Source organism: Rattus norvegicus, chromosome 4 (genome assembly GCF_036323735.1).
Source record: "Rattus norvegicus strain BN/NHsdMcwi chromosome 4, GRCr8, whole genome shotgun sequence".
In the NCBI taxonomy this organism is placed as follows: Eukaryota; Metazoa; Chordata; class Mammalia; order Rodentia; family Muridae; genus Rattus; species Rattus norvegicus.
Window position 1 is genome coordinate 42951927 of NC_086022.1, and position 24178 is coordinate 42976104.

Sequence of the window (24178 nt, forward strand, 5' to 3'; positions counted from 1 at the left end):
AGATCAAGAATCGACAAATGGGATCTCATAAAACTGCAAAGCTTCTGTAAGGCAAAGGACACGGTGGTTAGGACAAAACGGCAACCAACAGATTGGGTAAAGATCTTTACCAAACCTACAACAGATAGAGGCCTTATATCCAAAATATACAAAGAACTCAAGAAGTTAGACCGCAGGGAAACAAATAACCCTATTAAAAAATGGGGTTCAGAGCTAAACAAAGAATTCACAGCTGAGGAATGCCGAATGGCTGAGAAACACCTAAAGAAATGTTCAACATCTTTAGTCATAAGGGAAATGCAAATCAAAACAACCCTGAGATTTCACCTCACACCAGTGAGAATGGCTAAGATCAAAAACTCAGGTGACAGCAGATGCTGGCGAGGATGTGGAGAAAGAGGAACACTCCTCCATTGTTGGTGGGATTGCAGACTGGTAAAACCATTCTGGAAATCAGTCTGGAGGTTCCTCAGAAAATTGGACATTGAACTGCCTGAGGATCCAGCTATACCTCTCTTGGGCATATACCCAAAAGATGCCTCAACATATAAAAGAGACACGTGCTCCACTATGTTCATCGCAGCCTTATTTATAATAGCCAGAAAATGGAAAGAACCGAGATGCCCTTCAACAGAGGAATGGATACAGAAAATGTGGTACATCTACACAAAGGAATATTACTCAGCTATCAAAAACAATGAGTTTATGAAATTCGTAGGCAAATGGTTGGAACTGGAAAGTATCATCCTGAGTGAGCTAACCCAATCACAGAAAGACATACATGGTATGCACTCATTGATAAGTGGCTATTAGCCCAAATGCTTGAATTACCCTAGATCCCTAGAACAAACGAAACTCAAGACGGATGATCAAAATGTGAATGCTTCACTCCTTCTTTAAATGAGGAAAAAGAATACCCTTGGCAGGGAAGGGAGAGGCAAAGATTAAAACAGAGACTGAAGGAACACCCAATCAGAGCCTGCCCCACATGTGGCCCATACATATACAGCCACCCAATTAGACAAGATGGATGAAGCAAAGAAGTGCAGACCGACAGGAGCGGGATGTAGATCGCTCCTGAGAGTCACAGCCAGAATACAGCAAATACAGAGGCGAATGCCAGCAGCAAACCACTGAACTGAGAATAGGTCCCCCGTTGAAGGAATCAGAGAAAGAACTGGAAGAGCTTGAAGGGGCTCGAGACCCCAAAAGTACAACAATGTCAAGCAACCAGAGCTTCCAGGGACTAAGCCACTACCTAAAGACTATATATGGACTGACCCTGGACTCTGACCCCATAGGTAGCAATGAATATCCTAGAAAGAGCACCAGTGGAAGGGGAAGCCCTGGGTCCTGCTAAGACTGAACCCCCAGTGAACTAGACTATGGGGGGAGGGCGGCAATGGGGGGAGGGTTGGGAGGGGAACACCCATAAGGAAGGGGAGGGGGGAAGGGGATTTTGCCCGGAAACCGGGAAAGGGAATAACACTTGAAATGTATATAAGAAATACTCAAGTTAATAAAAAAAAAAAAAAAAAGAAATTCACTCTCACGAAACTTATTATTTTGGCAAACAATCCTTGCTGCACCTACCTTGATGAGATAATTGCTAAATGAAAAGACATGGAAGGCAATCTAAAATATGCATGTACCCATCAATTCACAGGGCTATTTTTACACATTCTATCTATCAGGGCATGCAGCTAGAAATACATACTGAGTTCTTTTTTCATTTTGCTTAGGAAAGAGAAATAAAAATGAGTAACAATTACATCTGTTATATTTATGCAAGTATAAAATAATGTAATCAGAATGTTGGAAAATTACTACAATTCCTTAACAAATATATTCAGGAAATGTATAGTTTGGACATATGATTTTTGTACTTGTCTAAATTATTCATGCTTAAGGTTTAATTACTAAAATTTCTTATATTGCTATCCTAATCTGAACTGATTAATTTGATTTAGATAAAATGAGATCATAAATTTTTCTACATTCAAATATTTGACTCAGAATAAAGTTATGAAATAGTAATTAAGGAAGTCACACTGTCAGATCGTTCTCTGAACTCACTTTAACTAATTCTTTAGAAAAAAAATTTTGCCATTCTCTGTAACCTCCATAATGATCACAAGAGAAAGAAAATTTTTGGGACTTTCAGCCTTGAATTATTGTAAACGAAATTCTGATATTCCTTATAATTAAAGTCAATGACACAAAGTGAATTCTTTTCAGAAATCCAAACACAGATTAACAAAAAGTAGAAAATTTGGAGTGAAATCAATACATTTAATGTTTTTATTTGAAGTTAAAAGAAAAAAAATGGGGCTGGGGATTTAGCTCAGTGGTAGAGCGCTTACCTAGGAAGCACAAGGCCCTGGGTTTGGTCCCCAGCTCCGAAAAAAAGAACCAAAAAAAAATTTTTTTTTAAAGGGAAAATTTTGGTGAGTTGATCAAAAATATAAAAGTAACAACTCAGTATACACTTACAAGATGACTATGAGACTGAAGTGAGGTTAGACTACCCTAGTATTTAGATGTTTATTTTATCTTGATTTTTGACTCTTTAAAGCTTTAAAAATATTTATTAGCATATATTAATTATGTATAGTGTCTTTGACATTTTCATACTTGTATGTAATATATTCTGATATTTTGGTTATCTTTACACTTTACAGTTTCTTATGAGGACATTTTAACTAAAATTCATAATAATTTAATGCTGCATTTGAAATTCCTGGCTTAAAGTCTGGAAGTCTCATGTAATTCAGTTCAGTTTGAACTTTAGAGTATGGTTTAGAAAGACAATTTGAGCTTGTCTATATCCAATTATTTTCATAATGTGTTTTTATTGACAAATTTTGAAATATATATATATATATATATATACATACATAGACATATATATCCATTTTTAAAACTGACCATGGAACTCTTCTGAGGAAATGACTGAAAGAAAGCACTCTCATGGGACGTTAAGGAAACCATCCTATTATTGAGCTCCATCTCACCCATGGTGCATAAAAGAAAATACTTGGTCTTCATCAACTTTGCTCTTTTTAAATTTTATTTCTAAAATACTTTATTTTTGAGTTTGTAATCTGCTCATATCATTTCCTCCTCCCCTTTCCTCCCTCCAAACTTTTCCATATACCCTCTTTTTGTTTGCTTTCTAAAACACGGCCTTATTTTTAAATGTATGGCTGTCACAATCTCTTCTGTTTAGGCAAGAGACTTGAGCTGAAGATGGTAAGGAGGGGGAAGGGTGATGATCACTTATGAAGGAATAAATCTTAGAGAGCAGAAGACCTGTTATTCTAGGACCTACCAAGGAGTCAGCAACCCCCCATCAAGAAACATCATCACAATAAATGACACGATTACCTTAATTCATAGTTTCCCACACATTTTGGACTTGTGAGTATGTAAGTTGCGAGAGAGATCTAAGTTGTAAAACGTTGCTGTCCTCCTATAAATAACACTAAACGTAACACCGTTGTACTACCCAGGTGCTTTTGTGGTACTTCTAGACCCAGCTTGTTCGGGAAGTTTCTGAATTTCAAAAACTAACTTCAAACTCTTATGCCACAGCTTTCAATTTTCCTTACACGTCTTCCACCTTTTTTGTTTGTTTGTTTTAAATCTGATCTCCTGTCCCCTGCATTACAGTTTCAAATTACTAGCCATGGCACATCTGCATTCACTCTGGTTCTCTGTTTGCTGAGTGTCATTACATGTAACTGTCCAACATCCATCTCTCTTGATCCTGTCTTAGGAGTAGGGGCTGGATCTGTTGCCTTTTATGTAGGATATTAAGCTATCACATAAAGTGAGCGTCTTTTCTAGTGCCAGAATCGTGCTTTTCTCACAGAACAGTTTTTAATCATGTCACTGTGGTGTGTTTTTTTTTTCTCTTTTTTTCTTTTTTAATCTGCAGTAACTCTAGTTCACCTTCGGACTGCACAAACTGCAGATCTTTTACATTTTAAGTGGTTTTGCCACAGTTGTAAAACAAGTGTGGATTCATATTTTGAATTAATATCCATGGGTCAGGTCATCTATTCTGTGACTTTACTACTGCTTCTGCATCCTGACCAGGTAGCCCTTAGCAACCAGATCTTTCCTGTAACCGTCTCTAGGGCTTATGGCAACTCTGCTACCAAGTTGGAAGTATGCCTGCCCGTTCCAGGACTCCATTCTGGAAAAAAAGAAATCACCGGCAGCCATCAAGGACTTCATTAATGAGACCAGTGGGAACATCAGCTCTCTTCACGGAATTGTCTCACATCTTCTTGGTGCAGCTTACCCTGCACTCCAAAGGCTTCGTCAGGTACTGCTATGACCACAACCTCACTATGATCGTGATGTCAGCACGACCAAAAAAAAAAAAAAAATCTAAAGTATACTGATAACGAAGGGAGCGTTACATTTCGGATGAAGATACCTTAGCTGAAGTACCAAGTCTAGAGAATGTTTCAGCCTATGAAATGAGGAATAGGGAACATTAGGTTGTAAGGAACAAGAAATGTTGATAAAGAGCAGGAAGCAGTAACCATGGAGGTTCCGAGCCACTTCCTCTAACTTTTGCACTGAGTTCCTGACCTTTTTCACAAAAGCCATTCTACTGTTCCCTACAACAATACTCAGCATACTTCAGATGTACCCCTTGTTGCTGACACGGGACACTTCACCTATTATATGACTCCCAGGATGAAAGATGAAGGACGATTTTAGGCATTGAGAAAATCTGGGAAAACAACGCCTTTAGGACTGTTTCTGAGATACCAGAATGTTAATGGTGTCTTTGTGGTCACCAATTTTATACCTGAATCAAGATGTTTTTCTTCTCCATTCTTTCTTCATTGCTCACAATTTCTTTTTCCTTAGCTGCCAAAGTCAAACTAACTTTATTAACGTGAACATGTTTACCTTAAAATACTAGTGACATTTATATCGAGAGTCTTGAAACTAAATGCTGTTTCAAGAAGTGGTTTTTAATTTAAGTAAAGGAAGGTGAATTTTGAAAGTAAAAAAAAAGTTAATATTCACACCACAACTTATTTGATTAATGGGAAGGGAAGTTGATTTTTGCCCTCCTTTATCTAGTTTTCATGTTGATTTCCTGAACTTTGTTGACTCATGAATTTTTGTTCATTGTGTTCATAAAACTCTTCTATTAGAATACCTTGGGTTCCATTCACAAACTCATAAAAATGACACAAGGCCTTTCCAGCACTAACGGCAGATTCATTTCGAGCTTCCTGTATTCTAGACAGTATCCTAAGTATTTATACACACTTAACCCAGTTTCTCCAATCCTACAGGGCCTGTCACTGTCATTCCCCTTTTACAAAAGAGAAGAACAAGATGTAGAAACTTTTTTTGTAATTTCCTAAGAGTTGTTTTTTTTTTTTTTTTTTTTCTGAGATAAGGTTTCCTTGTGTAGTCTTGGCATTAGCTTTGTAGACCAGGCTTCCTCCCAACTCCTAGAAATCTGCCTGCCACTGCCTCCGGAATGCCAGCATTAAAGGCATGCGACGTCATGACTTGGCAAGGAGTGGATTTAAATCTCGACAGCCTGGCCCTGAGATAGCCTCTAGTGTATACATATCTGTGAATATCAGGTATGTGTTTTTATTAATCTTCCTTCACTGTAGGATGGAAAGCACGACCCCCCTTATTAGAATTTACCAGATGGAGGGTAACACTTCTGAGCAATAGCACTAATTAAACTATAAAAATTGGCAGATAAATAAAAAAAATCCTGCAAGGTAAATTAAGATGCTCTCAAAAGAAACTGAATAGCCTTTTCTCCCTTCTGAGGCATTTGAATTTGGGTTTGTTGAAGCTACTGCCTATGACAAAACTTGTTTGTTTGTTTAGGAGGGGTGACTATGTATCAATGCTTTGCATGAGGGCCGTTTTCTGTATATCAAATCTACACTCCAAAGAGGACACATCCATTGCTCACATGGCCTCTCACTTTGAGCATCACTCCTGGAAAGCAAGGGTGACTGGCATTCCTCAGTTGAGAAGCAACCCTGGCAAACGGAGATGACGCTCTAATAAATGCCACACTTTTATTTGTCATTTTAGGGCGTGGTTCTTTATCACACGCTTTCCTGTTAGAATTTCAGAGCCTTGGCGTTCCAGAGAAGTGATCACTCTGCTCCTCCCAATTTACTTTGTCTTTAAGACACTCAGAAGCTTATCTAAGAACCCACAGGTCTATTTCAAGAACTTCAACACTCTCTTACTGTCTAGCTCTGTTCTTTTTCTCTCTGCTCTCTTCCCCTTCTCTCTGTCTACCCTCTTAACAAGTCAAGTCCTTGACGTCAACCTCCTTTTCTTGGAAAATATAATATGTTTATAATTATAATTTATAATGTAATGTTTACGTAGTACTACATGAGAATAATAGTGAAAATCAAGCCTAGCTGAAATTATCAGTGTACAATGAGAACTAGTCTCTCCACGTCGTCATCAGCACAAACATTTTAGAATGTGAGAGACTCCAAAGGGAAGTCTTTGTTCTGCCCTAACTGTACCACCAATGAATCACTTCAGCTTCAAGCACATTGGAACAAATTGCAGGAAAGAAAGCATCAAATCTAAACTAAACAAACAAGTAAGCACATAAAAAAATGATTATTTTCTAAGGATTTTTGTAAGGAATGGAGGGAGAGTTGTCAGATTGTATAGCACACACTGGAAACTACCACTTCCTGTTAGTCATTTTCACATTCTCCACTTTCTTCGATGTTCCTCATACTGGCCCAATTCTTTATACTCTCCTGGCCTCTCGTTCACCTTCTGCAGTATTCAGCCACAAGTCTTGGCAGTTCTTGCTTCCCACCCCTCCACCCCCCATTTTCCCAGCTTGCATTTTCCTCTTGTCTAAAGAGCCAGCCATCTGATGTTTGTCAGGGGTGACCCTGTGCAGCGTAATTTCATCCATTCTGATGTAGATTTGACAATTGACAAACTTCATTTCTGATTTACATGCTTCAGTGAGCTGTTTCTCCAAACTTCCTCTGGATTGGACTAATGCATATTATGTGTAGGTTACTAGAGGCAGTGAGAAATCTTAAGGGAAAGAAACTAGCTTTAAAAAGAGAACACTTAACCTATGTTTGCTTTGGTCATTATATATAACCATATGTATATAGTAGTGCCCCCTTATGCACGGTGGACACATGCCAAGATTTCCACAGAAGTTGAAAGTGCAGCTGTTAGCGAACTCTGAGTCTATGCTTATTCCTTTTACACTGCCCTGAAAACCTGGGCAGCAATGCTTCACCTTGGGCAAGATGAAGTATGGTGGTTCAAGATTTCATCACAACCTTTAGAATGATGGAAAACTTCTGAATTTTTTTTTTTTAATTTCTAGCACGCTTCATTTAGTAACCTGAGAAAGCAGTTGGCTGTGGGTGATTGAAATATAAGAAAGCAAACTGGGCAGACAAATATTTCAAAATTTGAAGTAAAGGAGAAGGAAGAAAAAAAGAAGAGGAAAATGAAGAAAAAGAAGAGGAGAGTATTTTCTCCACTGAATAATTCTTACACAGATCATGGAACTTTGGTATCTACACCCTCTGTTTACAGCTTTCTGTTACTCAAAGGATCTTTAAGGTAGGCCCTAGACTCAAAGCACTATTTCAGAATCAGAAGCAGTGCTAATTTAAGTTGGATCTTTCAGGACCCTGAGAAACTAACTCGTGCCTGTAAGGGAGAACATGTTAGTCTTTTGATTTTGAATTCTAGAGACAAATGTAAACTGCAAGACTTGGGTGTACATGTGGAATCTTAGGGAATGTAACAACTGATGTGCAAAATATGAAGTCAAATCAAATCATGGAATGTTTAATTTTTTTTTGGCTTGTTTACTTTAAATCAGAGCCCAGTTTGGGAATTAACATCACATGTCTGCTTTGTTGGTCCACCCTACCTCTCCCTCATTCTCTTACTTAAATGTATAGATTGATTAAAATCTATTGTATCCACTGGGATTCATTCTTTTTTTTTTACCCAACAGGTGACAAATCTGAGACTCTTCTGTAGGTATGAAGGTTACATGGAATAGCTACAGATATGAGTATAGAAATTTTATTGTAATAACGAATGAACACAACATGGTTTTTCTTTATGTCACAATTGCTGAACTGATTTGACGAGCTCGTTAGAAGTTTCAAAAACTTTTTTTCAGTTATAGAAACTACAGGTGGCCTTTGCAACTTATTTAAATCAAATCTTACTGATTCATTTTAATCAATGAATTTGTATTTTACAGTCTTGATATATCCCCCAATCTTATCTTCCTATATCAGCCTCCTAAGTGAGATCATTACTTGGGTTATGACACCTAGAAAAAACAGTACCAGTGAGGACAGAATTTTAATAAAAAAAACCATATACACGATTTAAAGATAACAAATCTCTTCTTTTCCAGGTTCCACCTTATTCTGTTGCTTGCTGCTACTGGAAATTTGAGGTATATCATTTTCTATTTTTAATGCAGATGGTTAATTTTGGGCTGCACAGTCTTCACAGTTGACCTTTCTAGAAATCTCATGGGCTAGCTTGTACCAAACATAGGTAGATTTACATGTGAGCATGCACTATAATACTCAACAAAAGTAATGAGTACTGTGAAGTGGACCTTTCCTTTAAGATTACGATGAAGAAGACACGCCATGGAACCTTCTACAGTTTTAGATTTTATTTATTTATTTAGATTTAGTTTACCATCCTCAGACTGTCTTGTCTGAAAACATAATACTTATTAAAGAGTAAATTATATTTCCCATATTCATTTGTATTTCATGCAAAGCTTGAGGTCTATGTCATGTCCTTTACCTTGCATTCTGTTTAGATGCAGAGACAATGGAAAGATGAAAAATTAGAAGAATGCTGAAAGCCCAAGGCTCAAACCAAATGAAAAAGCCTCAAAAGTTGGAAAAGTTTTCTATCCTTCTGAGTGCTGATGACTAACATCTGTCTCCTCATCTATGTCAGGGATGAGTTTTGTTCTTAGGAATATACATTATATCAATCCATTATATATCTTGAAACTATAATTGTCTCCTGCCAGTATTCTTTTTTCTAATAGGAATAATTCAGGTTATTTTAATGCCAGTTTTCTGCTATTCTGATAACCATTAAGATGTTTCAGATACATCCAGGTAAGCAGTTTTGTAATGTAGCATTTTCTAGCATTTTCTTTGGGGCAGACAACAGGTTATATTTTTGTTGTTGTTGTTGTTGTTGTTTTTGCACACTTTTGAGTGCTGTATTGATTAGTTGTTGAACACTTCAGATGGTTTTTTTTTACATTTTTCTTTTATTGGATTTTAATTTACATTTCAAATGCTATCCCCCTTTCCTGGTTTCCCCTCCAGAAATATCCTATCTCCCCCTGCTTCTATGAGTGTGCTCCCCCTACTCCCTCCCGCCTCCCTACCCTGGCATTCTCCTACATTGGGTCATTGAGACTTAACAGGACCAAGGATCTCTCCTCCCATTGATGCCTACCAAGGCCATCCTCTGCTACATATGCAGATGGAGCCATTGGTCCATCCTTGTGTACTCTTGGGGTGGTGGTTTAGTCCCTGGGAACGCTGGGGTGTCTGGTTGGTTGATATTGTTTTTATCCTTATGGTGTTGCAAACCCCTTCGGCTCCTTCAATCCTTTCTCTAACTCCTCCATTGGAGACCCTGTTCTCAGTTCAATGGTTAACCGTGAGCATCTGCCTGTGTATTTGTCAGGCTCTGGCAAAGCCTCTCAGGAGACAGCTATATTAGACTCTTGTCAGCATGCATTTTTGGCATCCACAATATTGTCTGGGTTTAGTGACTGTATAGGGGATGGATCCCCATGTGGGGCAGTCTCCGGATGGCCTTTCCTTCAGTCTCTGCTCCACATTTTGTCTCCATATTTCCTCCTGTGAGTATTTTTATTCCCCCTTCTAAGAAGGACTAAAGCATCCACACTTTGATCTTTCTTCTTCTTCAGCTTCATGTGGTCTCTGAATTATATCTTGGGCATTTTAAAAGGCAAGGGGTGAGGAAAAAAAGCAATGGAAGCCAGTAACTAGAAGAGTATTCAGTGGTTATGTTAGGAAAATATCTGTACACATTTTGGGGAGTGTTTGGAGTCTTTAATATAATGTATACACAAAATAGTATTATTTAAAAAAGAAAAATGCCTAAATCATGCAGTTAGGCAAATTTTATTATTGTTTTAAAGGGTTAAAGATGCAATAGTTTTACAATGGAGTATGGAAGTCTCCTCAATGACAACCCTGTATATTAATCTTAGAGATCTGTGAACTGTGTGGCAACTTGAAGGAGGCAGCCCTTAGAGAAAAATTTAACACACACACACACAAACACACACACACACACACACACACACACACACACACACACACACACACACACACACTTTGTTCCATGAGTCCTGATTCGTATATAAAATTTGTACATCATCCTATAAGCTCTGTAGTTTGACCCCTCTGCCACGCTGTCCCACCTGATGCTCCTTTCAGAGCATGTCTTCCTTTTTACAGATTGAAGATGAAAAATGTTATGTAATTACCTCTGACGTGTCTCTCTCTGCTTTAGAACACACATCAACTTTTCTTCCATTTGTCCGGTAGGCTGGCTGCTATCTTCATCATTGGCCTTATGGTACATTGCTGGCCGGCCTCCTGCTGTAACTTAGTAGTGTTTTCATGATGGGCGAGGAAAGGCTGCATGGAAGACTGCTGAAGAAATGCCACAGTTATACTGTGTTCTGTGTGCTGCATAGCTTGGTCTGCTGTATACTGTGGACAGTACTTTGTGTACAGTACAGGTTTTGCAGGCGGTATTTATTTTGTTATTAGGGATCAAGCCAAGGGGCCTTATGCGCTGTGCATGAGAGGCATGCTGCTGATCACTGAGCTGCTAATCTCACATCCTCCCCTTGGATATCTTCTGCATGGATTCGTACTTTGAACATGATGTCCTCCTGACTCAGATCCCCGAATAGCTGGAATCTTACAAACCTGATCCATCAGCCTTGGCTGTTAAGTCCAGGACTGGGAACTGCATGAACAAGATTAAAGGACAAAACCAGCTCTCAGTGTAGCTGAGTGGACAGCTGGTTATTTGGTCTGATTGAGGAGTGCTGAGGAGACTGCTTCTTTCTTTAATGGCATGCACAAGGTACTTAGGATTCTTTCCTTAGGTTTATGCATATCTGGTGATTGAGTTTTAAATGCTGTTTTAAAATGGAAATTATTCAAGAATACATCCTGATTAGTCACTAGTCTGGAATGTAAACCAAAAGAGAAGAGAGGAGAAGAAAAACCAACTGAAATCATTATTTCCAAGTTAACTTTTCAAATAATCATAGCTTCTGTTGAGGGCTTGAGACGAAATGCTGCTTTTTTACCTGGCTTTTTGCATTCATTTCTCTTTTTGACTCTCATATCTCTGGGGAGAGATGACATAAGAGGCGCTTCTCACGCCTCCAGCTCACTGTTCACTTCACTGTTGTGGACTCTGAAGACTCAAAGACGAATAACAACAATAGTACTGAGCAAGAAAGCCCTGGTCTCTCATTCTTCAAATGGTCTCCCTTCACAGGAGTGCAGGATTCACTATAAATTCTCCTTTCCATTCACTCCCATCTCCAGTGCAGGATCTAAGGTCAATTTAAGTGGGAACATGTTAGTTACTTTTTAAAACTTGACTGTGCTATTTAAATATGAGAACAAGAGAGACTATGAAACAGTTGTGGAGTAATTGATGTTGTAAAGGCTTATTCATTTATTTTGTGTCAGAATTTTCTTCCTTTTAGATGTTGAATAATATTCTATCATATGCATATACATTCATTTACTGATTAATTTATCCATGGGCAGTTGGATTGCTTCCACCTGTTGATTATTGTAAGTTAGGTTGCTATGATTGTAGCTTATGAATGTATTATTTTGAGAAAAACAACTTAGGCATAGCTTGGAATTGTTGAATAGTACAGTAACTACAATAATTTTCTGAGCAACTGCCACACTGTTTTCCCTGCTGGATGCACCACTCTGACCAACAGTGTATAAAGGTTACAGGCTCCTGAGTCCTTGCTGTCAATTATATTCTCCCTTCCTTTCTGCCTTTCTTTGTTTCATTTCTTTCTTCTCATCTCCCTTTTGCTTTGTGATAGCATCTATGGTGTTTAAAGGGGCTATCTTTTCTTCACTCATGTGGAAGCTGCAGTTCAAATGAATAGTGATTCACTACAGGTTCTTCAAGTCCCAAAATAAGGCACCATGTACTGTCATAGATTATTTATAGCATATTCGAAGAACTATTAGAAACAGCAATCAAAAGGATCTTAAAATAAAACAGACCAAGTTTTAGAAGCATTGATAGGGGAGGTTTTTATTCCTTAGTATTGTTTGGATACATAAGAATAAGACTCCGTTGATAATAATATTGTACAAAGCAGGAAATGAGTTTTTTCTTTAGATTACCTGTGGGAACAGTAAAGCTTGACCTTCATTAATATGCACACATTAGCATTATCTGATTTGCATAGGCACTAGCCCAGGTGTCTGAAAAAGCAGTCAAGAGAATAACCTCAGATCATTACAAAACTGTAGCTGTGTCTTCTCCTTCTCTCTGAGCATCTTCAGATGAACATTAATTATAACAGCACCAATTTAGACATGGCTGATTACATAATTTTGGCAAACCTGTCATTATCCATGAATATTTCATGAAAAACAGAAATGTGTACAGTGTTTCTCATATATTTATGGAGATACTTTTTTTCTTAGAGAAAAGGAAAACCATGCTATGTTCCCAATTCTAGGGTCAAACAATCCATTTTTGGGGCATTACACCTATGGTTTCCGATACTGGGCCTAATATTGTCGGTTTTATATTTTGGCCATGATGCGGTACAGCCTCTTCGAATTAAAAGGGTATCTAATAGTCAACTTCCTGCCTTGCATTACTGAAAGGAACAAGATGCTGTGGTGACATTGCCTGAGGCAGAGCTCATCGGAGCCGGGTGTCCTGCAGTTTCTTTGTACACTCTCCTTGTTTGCTCTGTGAGTTACTCATGTCACTCTGAGAAACCACTCATTGTGGAGAACTGGGCACTCTGAGACTATCCTGTGGAGAAGACAGTGACACAGCCCATTAAGAGTTGCATTTGGTCACATTTAGTGTTGCATCATGGTTTCATCTTAATTTTAATTTTATGGAAGGGTACATATACATCAGGGGTAAACAATGCTAAGCTAAGTTTAGAAATGAGTCACCATCCCAAGGAACCATACCTATTAGGTATGTCACAGGAGTCAGGCAAAGTGACCCTCAAGGATGCTAAACTATTATATCTATGACACAGTTGGCAGAGGCCATGCAGGAAAGGCTGTAGCAAGCTCGAGAGCCTCCTGGATTTGGCACAGCACTTGATATGACTGTGATAGGTGTGCTCCGAAGAGGCTTGGACTCCGGGGACTTTGTGCCAGGATTGCTTCGTGCTGCTGCAATGCCTACTTCTGCTGCATCCTTCATATCTCTGACATAGCCTAGTGTTTCGTGGGTTTTAGCCCACTCTGTCGGGCAGCTCTCCTGCAGAGTCAATATGGAGAAGTATTTCCATGTAATAATGCTGTTTAGATGAATCAGTGATTTTATAGAGCGACTGATTTGGTTGAAATAATTTTAGGAAGTTAGAATAATTGATAGAAATTCTGAGGAGATGGGTTTTGTTGCGTTGCCATAAAGATATAACAAAGTTACAATCAAGAATAGAGTGTGCCCTCTCCTTATTCCATGAAAAGGAGTTCACAATGAGGTTTCATATGCGACAAGCCTGTAAACTGCACTTTGAAGATAACCAGGCTTGGGACAGATTTGTGATCAAGGAAAAACGTTCATTCCAGGTCACAGCCAAGGACGAGGCCACTGTTGTACAACATGATAAAGTCAGGTCATGAAATTATAAAATGATTACTTTAAACTTATAATGAGTTTATAGAACGTAATACACTCAAAAGGCTCCTTTGAACTTATTATCACCAGTCCTGTTGTAATTTCTGCTTGTGTAACATTTTATCTGTTTGGTAAGTTTTCTTATATTTAGAACATTTGTCTGAAAAGCTATAAAAAAAACTTAAAGCAAAAATAAAGGGTGTTTGGAGCCCTCTTTCACTCTTTCAATGGATGCATTGAGTGTGTGTGTGTGTGTGTGTGTGTGTGTGTGTGTGTGTGTGTGTGTGTGTCTTTTTTTCTTTTAGGTTCATGAAGAGTTAACGACCTCTGAGTCTCTTGCTGGCTGGCCACTCTACCCTGGCCCCTAAGTTAAAGAGCTCAGCGTTTTCTCCCTGGTTCACAGAAAGTACCAACCTGAGTAACTAAGTTTCTTTTAGGTCACAGAGAGGACCAGCCCAAGTGACTAAGTTTCTTTTTCCAGCCCCCTGCTGCCATCAGCTCTGGGACCGGAAGAGTAAAGAGATTTCAGAATTTCTCCACAGTTACAAGCAGTGCTTGTTTTGAACCCTCAGAGTGATCAGCTCTTACTCCCTACCCTGCTTTTCATTCTAGTCACCTGCTTGATCAACAAAGGCCCCAAATCGGCCAGGTGTCAAAGCTGGTCTTTGATGCATACTGGCTTTCAAACATTGATGGACATCAGTTCTGTATGGGGTGTGTGGAAGCATACACTGCTGCACAGGTCCATTCTCAAACCCACTGATTCAGAAGCTATAAGGATGGGAGCAAAAAGTATATTTAAAGCATTCCCAATGGCACCTTCTTGGATACAAACTCTGAAAATGGTTTACTGAGCTGACTGGCGACACAGTTCCCGCTCCTCATAAGGTTGAAGCAAGAGTATTAACTTGAACCTTGAGGCTTATTTAGGCTACAGAATAAGTTCCAGGCCAGTCTGAGCAACTTAGTGAAACTGTGTTGGAAATATAAATCAAAAGAGATCTGGAGATACCCTGTGTGCTTTGAATTTACAGTGCTCTAGGCTCAATCCTTAGAAACGCACACACACACACACACACACACACACACACTCACACACACACACATATACACACATACACACACACATACACACACAAAAAAACCCACACAAATGCACACATACAGAGACAAGAGACAGAGACACAGAGACAGACAGAGATAGAAAGAGAGGAAGGGAGGAAAAGAGAGAAGGAAGAAGGAAGACTAGATGAGACCATTTTTGAGATGATAGGGGCTATTTCCAGTACATTGATAAGGAAAATGTGATGGGAATGTAAAAATTAAGTAAATTATAAACAAAACACAACTAAAATATCTAGAGTACAAGAAGAGTATATACAACTTCTTGGTGACATTTTTTTTTTTTTTTTGGTTCTTTTTTTTCGGAGCTGGGGACCGAACCCAGGGCCTTGCGCTTCCTAGGTAAGCGCTCTACCACTGAGCTAAATCCCCAGCCCCTTGGTGACATTTTAAATAATGTAATAAAGGAAAATATTTAAAATAGCTTTTTCATAAAATAGTTCTTTTGATTTTTAAAAATGATAGTTCTCCATTATGGACTGCTTTATGGGATTTTTCTTAATAGTTTGACTGTGAAAGCGCTTTCATGTAAGAAGTGATAGCCTTGCTTCTGAATGTGTCTTTGCATTTCTGCAGGGAAGAGGAGAAGCAGTGACTTGCAGTAGTCAAGAAAAGATGATGAGGAGATGAAACATGCCAGCCCAGATATAGTAGGAATGGCTAGAAGGAAGCAGACAGTGGGCCAGGTTTGCTCATTAATTTCCTGATGGTCTCAGTAAATATTGACAATGGAAAGCCATTTACAAACACTGGTGCTATCATTGGAAGAGAGCAGCCATGCGTTATTATCTGTATGGTTATGTTGGTAATGGACACACGGAATGACAATGACGCCAGATCTTTCACAACAAAAGTCTTATGGCGAGGGTTCGGATCAGTAGCAATCAGTTCAGGTCAGTGGAACAGGGTTGATGGTCTGTGTGTTTTAAGTTTTGCTTAGTTTAAAACAGTGAGCCGCTTGCTTTACTGAGATAGCATCTCGCTGTGTCACTCAGGCTGGCCTCAGACTCTTGCTCTTCCTGCCTCGGCTTCCTATGTGCTGAGATTACAGATGTGGGCCACCACATTATTTTTCTTAAGTAAGATTTAATCACTTGAGATTTAAAGGAGTTTTAAGATCTTATTAATTAATGCAGTACTTATTAGCAACTACAATTTAGTAATCTGAAAACACATAAATAGAAAAAATTGATAAAACACTATCATATATTGTCTTAATGAATGTCTTAATAAATAGAAAATCCTTATTTGTACACAATCAATATTAACATTGTAGTTCATTACTTTTTCACCTTTATCAGATTTCCTACATTGCTTACGATGAATATTATTGTAAATCCTATTTAAATTGCTAAAAATAAAATAAAAAAGCCTGAATGTGAAATAGATGCATACATTTTTTTATAAAATAAAGGAATTTCATAGTTTATACTTGTTCATGTTTGCATGGATGAGTGAGTCCCGCCTTATGAATTAGGGGATGGCTACAGAACTGCTCTAGTATGATTCAGTTTTAACATACAATTGTCATTATTCAGTCTCACTCTTCACATACTAGAATATTGCCCATATCCTGTTCCTGCTGGATACCCCTTTACCTACCCTTTACCTACAGGGTGGCTTTGATGGGCTCTGAAATCAAGCTTTTGTAGTTCAAATCTCAGCTCTGCCTGTAATTAGGTTTTGTCTTTGAGGTAAAATTATTCTTTGTAAGCCTGAGTTCACTAACCTGTATAAGAGAGAATCCAGTAGCTGGACCTGGATTGATGGGAAGGTCTGAAACCCATGTAAATTAATTATGTATCCCGATCAATCTATAAAGTTCCAGAGAGGATGGCTCACCTTTGAAGAAGCAGCTGAAGTTTACGTTACAGAAGGGAGGTGTTGTATTTTATAAAAAAGAAAAGGAAACCAGGAATATGTTTGACATGATGTGGGGGAGAGAGAATGCCTCTGTGGGCCCATGCTAAGCCATCCCTTCCCCTGAGTTACTAACCATAGGACATTGTATGGAATAAAGTTTATTTAGGGTATGGGGAAGGGATTTGAGAAGGAAGTAGAGACAAGAGAAAGGCAGAGAGAGAGAGGAGAGAGAGAGAGTGAGAGAGAGAGGGGGGGGGAACATGCAGTGAAAGAGGGAGGAGGGAGCAAACAGCTCCTTTTATGATGTGTTAGCCATACCTGGCTGTTGCCAAGTAACTGTGGGGCAGAGCCCAGAAGGAATAGTAACAGGAGGTTCAAATATACACCAAGTTTGGGTTAGCTAAATCCTGAACACCCTTGGTTAGAAATTTGGTCTCGAACCATTTTGCCACTTTGAAATTTCTTTGAATTGAGGACCTCATTGTACTGAAAGCCCATTCATCCATTTAGGTAGCAATTGTCTCAAACTGGCATTGGTTCTGACCTAAGCTAACTGGACTTGGTTTTAGTTGGTGTTTTTAATTATCTGAGGTATTTTGAAGTCAGCTGAATGTTCTTCACTCAATGAACTATTGAAAACGATTGACATGGCCGGTATTTAGCCACCAAACAAACAAACAAAAAAGTTGTTCTAGTTTGGGTGGGTTTTGCATGTAAGACCGTTAAAAAAAATCTGTCCATGGTAACTGTGATTGTAGTGTGACAGTGGGAGTTACAAGGGTATTTGAAGGAAAATTGTGATGGTCTGTTTGCTTTATAAATCATTTATTTTAATTTTATGTGTATACATGTTTTGTCTGGATATGTATGCACTCTATGGTGCCCACAGAGGCCAGAAAGGAGTGTCAGATGCCCGGGTCTGGAGTTACAGAAAGGTATGAGTTACTATTTGGGTGCTGGTAACTGAATCCAGGTCTTCTCCAAGGGCAGTGGCTGCTCTGAATTACTTAGCGTCGCTCTACCCCCTTGTTTATTTTTATATTGAAGAATAAAAACTAAAATGCAAGTCTAAATTATCAGAAGAAACTTAATTTATGTCCTAATTAAAAACATCTAGGTTAGAGTTTGCATATGATTGTGCTAATTCTTGGGATTTAGAATGCACAGAGAAATAAACCAAAGCTGTTGAAGGACTAACTTTACTATCATGATTTTAAATGAGAACAATAGAGCATCCATCCTTTCTCACTTGACTTTTGTATCATGCTCACAACGAAGGTTAACGTGACAAAATGATCAAGTGCCCCTTTAAACCCTATTTTTAAGGAATTTTTATTGGATATTTTTTATTTACATTTTAAATGGTATCCCCTTTCCTGTTTTCCCAGCCATAAAACCCCTATCCCACCCCTCCCCCTTCTTCTCTGAGGATGTTCTCCCAACCACCCACCAACCCTGACATTCCCCTACACTGGGACTTTGAGTATTGGCAGGAACAAAGGCTTCTTCCATTGGTGCCCAACAAGGCCATCCTCTGCTACATATGCAGCTGGAGCCATGGGTCAGTCCATGTATAGTCTTTGGGTAGTGGTTTAGACCCTGGGAGCTCTGATTTGTTGGAATTGTTCTTATGAGGTTGCAAACCCCTTCAGCTCCTTCAATCTTTCCCTAACTCCTCCAGTGGAGACTCCGTTCTCAGTTCAATGGTTGTCTGCGAGCATTCGCCTCTATATTTGTCATGCTCTGGCAGAGCCTCTCAGGAGACAGCTATATCAGGCTCCTGTCAGCAAGCACTTTTTGGCATCCGAAATATTGTCTAGTTTTGGTGGCTATATGTATATGGGCTGGATCCCCAGGTGGGACAGTCTCTGGATGGCCTTTCCTTCAGTTTCTGCTCCAAACTTTGTCTCCATATTTCCTCCTATGCATATTTTTCCCCTTCAGAAGGACTGAAGCATCCACACTTTAAATTTTTTTAAAAATGGCTTTAGCTGTTGTCAGGCTTCAGTTACATGATGTTTCAGAACATCATGGAAGCCTATAACTTAAAAATGATTTGTAATTTAACTGATAACCATACCATGTCATAGCTTCTTCTAAGAAAATGGTGAACACATTAAAATAATGTATAGGATAGGAGTTAATGAGTTAATGCCAAGTGAAAATGAGGGTGGTTTGTTTGTTTGTTTGTTTTTGTTTGCTTTTCAGTGCTAGGTTCGTTGTATGGGGACTCTAAAATCATACTTGTTCTGATCTGTTTTTCTGTTGGGATTATAAAAGAGTGATCAAGACATGTAGGGAAGAAAGAGTTTATTTCAGTTTATAAACTAGAGTCTATCATGAAGGGAAGCCAAGGCAGAAAGGAATTCAAGGCATGGGTTTGAGGCAGGAGCTGAAGTAGAGGCCAAAAAGGAATGGTGCTTACTGTCTTGCTCTCCATGGTTTTCTCAGCTTGCTTATTTATACAGAACAACTGAGCAGGGGTGGCCCCACCACAGAATACCAGGCTCTCCCACACCAATCATTCATCAAGGAAATGCCCCAGTAGACTGACCCACAAATCAATCTGATAAAGAAAACTCCCTCAATTGAAGTTTATTCTCCCAAAGTGACTCTAGTTTGTGTCAAATTGACAAAACCTAATTGGCACAATAATAAATATGTAAGTAACAAACATGCAATGTATGGATTTCACTGCATATTCAGATATGACAGAAGACCCATGTCTTTGGCCTACTTAATGTGATAGTTCATAAAATTACCCCCAGGGGTGGTAAAAAAATAAAAATACCCCTATTACCTATGTCCTAGTTTCGCCCTTATAGTTTTGTCTTCCAAAATTAAGTTTCATAATCACATTCTCAAACCAAATGCTTCCAAAGTAAAAGGATGCCCGCCTGGGTAGAGCTCCTAGTTTTAATAGCCTGGCATATATCTAAAGCTTGATGTGTTTTCTGGAGTGAGAACACTGAAGTTCTCAATTGACACATTCTTACTCAATTCCATGATATTGCAAATAGTTCTATTGGTTGCCCTGCTATGACAACAGGATTTCCACTTTCCTTCTTATTTTCTCTTGTATTGTTTTCATACGAAGGACAACTGTTCTCATACAGAGGTATTTTCATGAATACAGTCTCCAGTGGCTGCTTTAGTAGATAGACACCTGGCATCTAACCCGAAGATTTTATTTTAGTTGCCTTCCCTGTGTATTCATTGGTAGGAAAAGCCACCTGTAAAGGGATTTATTCATTATTCTTTGAGTCGGCTTCCCTTTAACTTAGGCCTTGTGTCTACCAGCAAGATGTGTTTTGCTAGTTTTTTTTCTGTTCCTGTAGCCATTTGAGTAATAGTTTTAGCTTTGTGTCACAATTCTCCTAGTGGCTTTTTTACAATTTCCCCCTATAACTATAGGAGCATCACGTATGTAGATTTTCAACTTCAGAATGACATAATTTATGGAGATTGTCCTGTGTAATGCATGATGCTAGGCAGCAGACCTTGCCAGTAGCCACCATACCTATAGAATATTTCTATGGCTACCCAAAATGTCTCCAGATTTATTCCAATAACCCACTCAGGCAAAACAGCCCTTTGCTAGGATCCAGTCTTGGATCTGTAACAAGACTGAGAATTCCTGTCTGTGACATCAAAATATATTTAGATTCCATTCTCCATTCACTTTTCAACACTTCCATTTCCCATCTTTGTTCCTCCCACAATCACTTCTTACCTGTGTCCTATGATAAAGTCCTAACCAGGCTTCTGACATCTGTCCACTTTATACTTTTGTCTTTTAAGTTTTTCCCAATCTAGCATCCTGGATGATTCAGTCAAAACATGTAATTTTTCTGTTTACATCTTTCCCGTGACTCCTCATTTCCTTTGAAATAAAATGACCTTTGAGGTAAGGGCACAATAATAGTACATCAGAACCTATGTCATATATTTCTACCTTTGTTGGAAATGGGACCAGTAAAGGAGATACAAGCAGGAGGATCAACAAAATGCCTCTGAGAAAGCTCAGAACTTTCTAGAAATTGTTGTTAAAGTTATCTAGAGAACTAATTTTGCCATAGAGATAAATGGCACTGATTATACTTCTCTTAAATAGTCTTCCAGTCAAGTCATCAAACTGCTCATTAAATCTTACATAACCTTTACCTCTACCTGTAAATTAAGTCCTACCTTGTAAGGATGAGGATTTATTAACAGTTTATTTAAATCAAACCAGCAGGTTCTAGATGCAAATCCATGTGTTCTACAATTTTAAAAAAATTTTATTGGTTATTTTATTTATTTACATTTCAAATTTTATCCCTTTTCTTGGTTTCTCCTTCAAAAAGCCCCTATCCCACCCCCACTCCCACTCCCCCTGCTTCTATGAGGGTTCTCCCTCACCCACCCACCCACTCCTGCCTCATTGTCCTATCCCTATGCTGGAGCATCCAGCCTTCACAGGAACAAGGGCCTCCTCTCCCATTGATGCCAGAATAAGGCAGTCCTCTGCCACATATACAGCTGGAGCCATGGGTCCCTTCATGTGTAGTCTTTGGTTAGGGGTTTAGTCCCTGGGAGCTTTGGGGAGTCCAGTTGGTTGATATTGTTGTTCTTATGGGGTTGCAAACCCCTTCAGCTCCTTCAATCCTCTCTCTAACTCCTCCAATAGGGATGCCGTTCTCAGTTCAATGGTTGGCTGTGAGCATCTGCCTCTGTATTTGTCAGGCTCTGGCAGAGCCTCTCACGAGACAGCTATATCGGGCTCCTGTCAGCAAGTGCTTCTAGGCATCTGAAATATTGTCTGGGTTTGGTGGCTGTATATGAGATGGATCCCAAGGTGGGGCAATCTCTGGATAGTCTTTCCTTCCTAAAAATTGTTTTTAAACAACAATAATATCGGTAAAAGTAGAAACTTCAAGGGAAACTATGCTGAGATAATTTTTATTTAGATTTGTGTAGTATGAGGAGCCATTTCATACAAGCTTTTCTGTAATATTCAAGAGTATCTTCCAGGGTAGTTCAGTAACTTGGCACTTTAAAATAATGTAAGTTCATAATTTAAAAGCACACTCTGTGAATATTAGAAACAGGTTAAAAAGATAAAGCATTGGGGAAATCACTACCAGAACGAAGAAATTTCTTTTCCCAAGATCTCAAGGTAATAAGATCCTAAGGACAGAGGAAGCATAAAGGACAGCCAGAGGTGGCAACGGTACAAAAAGTTGTCACTTTTGAAAGAAAAAAAAAAGTTAGCAATCTGTTAGAATACAGAAATGGCAGTGGCCCCTCCCACAACTTGAAAGATCACATGTAGCTCTGCTAGTCTGCTTCTGTCTCTCCATATGGGAAAAAATATAAGTAACTGGATAATTTTCCGTCAGAAGAAGGCATAAATCCTAAAAGAATAAGTTATCAGAAGGCATAAAGATGCTGAATATGTTCTAAATGGGAGTGCAGATATGAAAATACGTAGCCAATTTCTTTTGGAGCTGTGTGTAATCGGGTGGAATTAAGCAAAAGCAAACTGGAAAGCAAAATATCCCAGAGAACATTTTGATGACAAATGGAAATAACTTATTGCATAGCAAGAGCCCTGGAACAGAGCAGAATATGAAACTGAACTAAGAATATCCAGTAAAGCTTCCCAAGGGTACAGCACTTCAACAAGAGATCGTTCCCAGGCTTCCTGGCACATCACGCACTGCTATTTTTGCAGGAGTTTGGTGAAAGCATTAATTTTTTTTTTTACTTTGACTATCTGTTTCTTGGACATCACACTTCTCTTGGGAGAGGATACAGGATAAGCTGACAGAGCATGTTGGCACATTCACGCTTAATGTTAATCCCCCACTAGAAACTGGGCTTATTTTTTCCCCATGGTTTTGGCTTAGAATACTGTCTTTGCAGCCATAGAAAATAATGGCATGTTTCACAGACGGTTGCAAAGGTAAACTTCCTCCAATAACATTTTAGAAACTGGATTATTAAATTAAAAAAAATGTAATCTAATAAAAGGCATGGTCCAGGAAGACATTTGTTAAATGCATTCATTAATAAAAACACATTTTCCTCACCCCAGAGACCTCATAAATGGTGCTATGGTCTCCGTCTAGCCGGCCAAAGTTATTTAATTCGCAATGCAGTTGAAACTGAATGTCCTATAAATCAGATACATTATGGGTTAAGAGGGCCTTTGGGGAGACTGAGTTTGGAGGTACTGAGAGAAAGAACCTAGGAATCTGATTGCTACTATATAAATTGTTTTGGAGACAATTGAATTTCAAGTCAGGACTCAGGATGCCAAGACCTTAAGTACCATGTGTTCTAGGAAATGGAGGGACTAGGGTAGAAAAAAGGAAGGACTTGGATGAGAAAATTTTCTTACGGGACTGTAAGGGACAAGAGGAGTTCACAAACTCTTTTTTTTTTATCAGCCTGAGGGTGAAGAGGTTCTTTTCTCTCCCCTCCGGGAAGTCCCTAGGAGGGATTCTCACTCTTCTTCCAAGCTCTCTCAGAAATTGCTGCTTTATTCTAGGCCCATAGTCCTCTGCAGAGCCTCTGCAATTCTACATGTCATCCTGCGAGGCACAGACTGTGCTTTGTTCCTGGTTATCTTTTCCAGGAGGTTTGAAAGACAGGAGATTCGGAAGATACATTGTTTCTCTCGGGGTGCTGATAGCCCTGGAAAATAGAGACAGTGTCCACCAAAGCTGGGGGTGGGCGTGCATATTCAGCTACTCTCCTTAACAGCTCTATGGGAACTGGGACTCTGAGTTCAAATGCGAACCCTCTCCTGACTAGTGCTATGGTCCTGAACAGTACAGTCTTTGTCATCTACCTTCATCCACCAGAGTATGGCACACTAACTTGTTAACATGTATTAGCTTATTGCTTTTTAATAAAGTCCATCCATTTTTACTGTGCTTGTGATCTAGGCTTATTTTAAATGTAACACCTGTTTCTTACGGATAATAGTTTGTTCACTTACATCCTGAATTATTAACCTCTCCCCAGTTAGAACGGCTGTTAGCAACCAGACAAAAAAGTAAATGCTAGCAAGGAGGTTGAGATAAACCAGTGTAAATTACTCCAGGCCTGAGAAAGAGTTTGGAGGCTCCTCAAAGATTAAAAATAGATCTGCCTAATTTGATGTAGTACCAAACTGATAAAGATCCAGGGGAAATGGTGCCAGCATAGAACA

At 38.9% G+C, this 24178-nt stretch overlaps 1 long non-coding RNA gene across 2 annotated transcripts; it reads left to right on the forward strand.

The window, feature by feature from the left end:
• Nucleotides 1-3015: 3015 nt before the first annotated feature.
• LOC120102155 (uncharacterized) lies at nt 3016-12157 on the forward strand. 2 transcript variants are annotated; one of them, XR_005503328.2, is made up of 3 exons: nt 3016-4333; nt 7394-8494; nt 8876-12157. It is a non-coding gene; the product is annotated as an uncharacterized LOC120102155 (long non-coding RNA). The 2 variants fall into 2 exon arrangements; XR_010066102.1 differs by having other exon boundaries at nt 7394-12157.
• The last annotated feature ends 12021 nt before the right edge of the window (nt 12158-24178 follow it).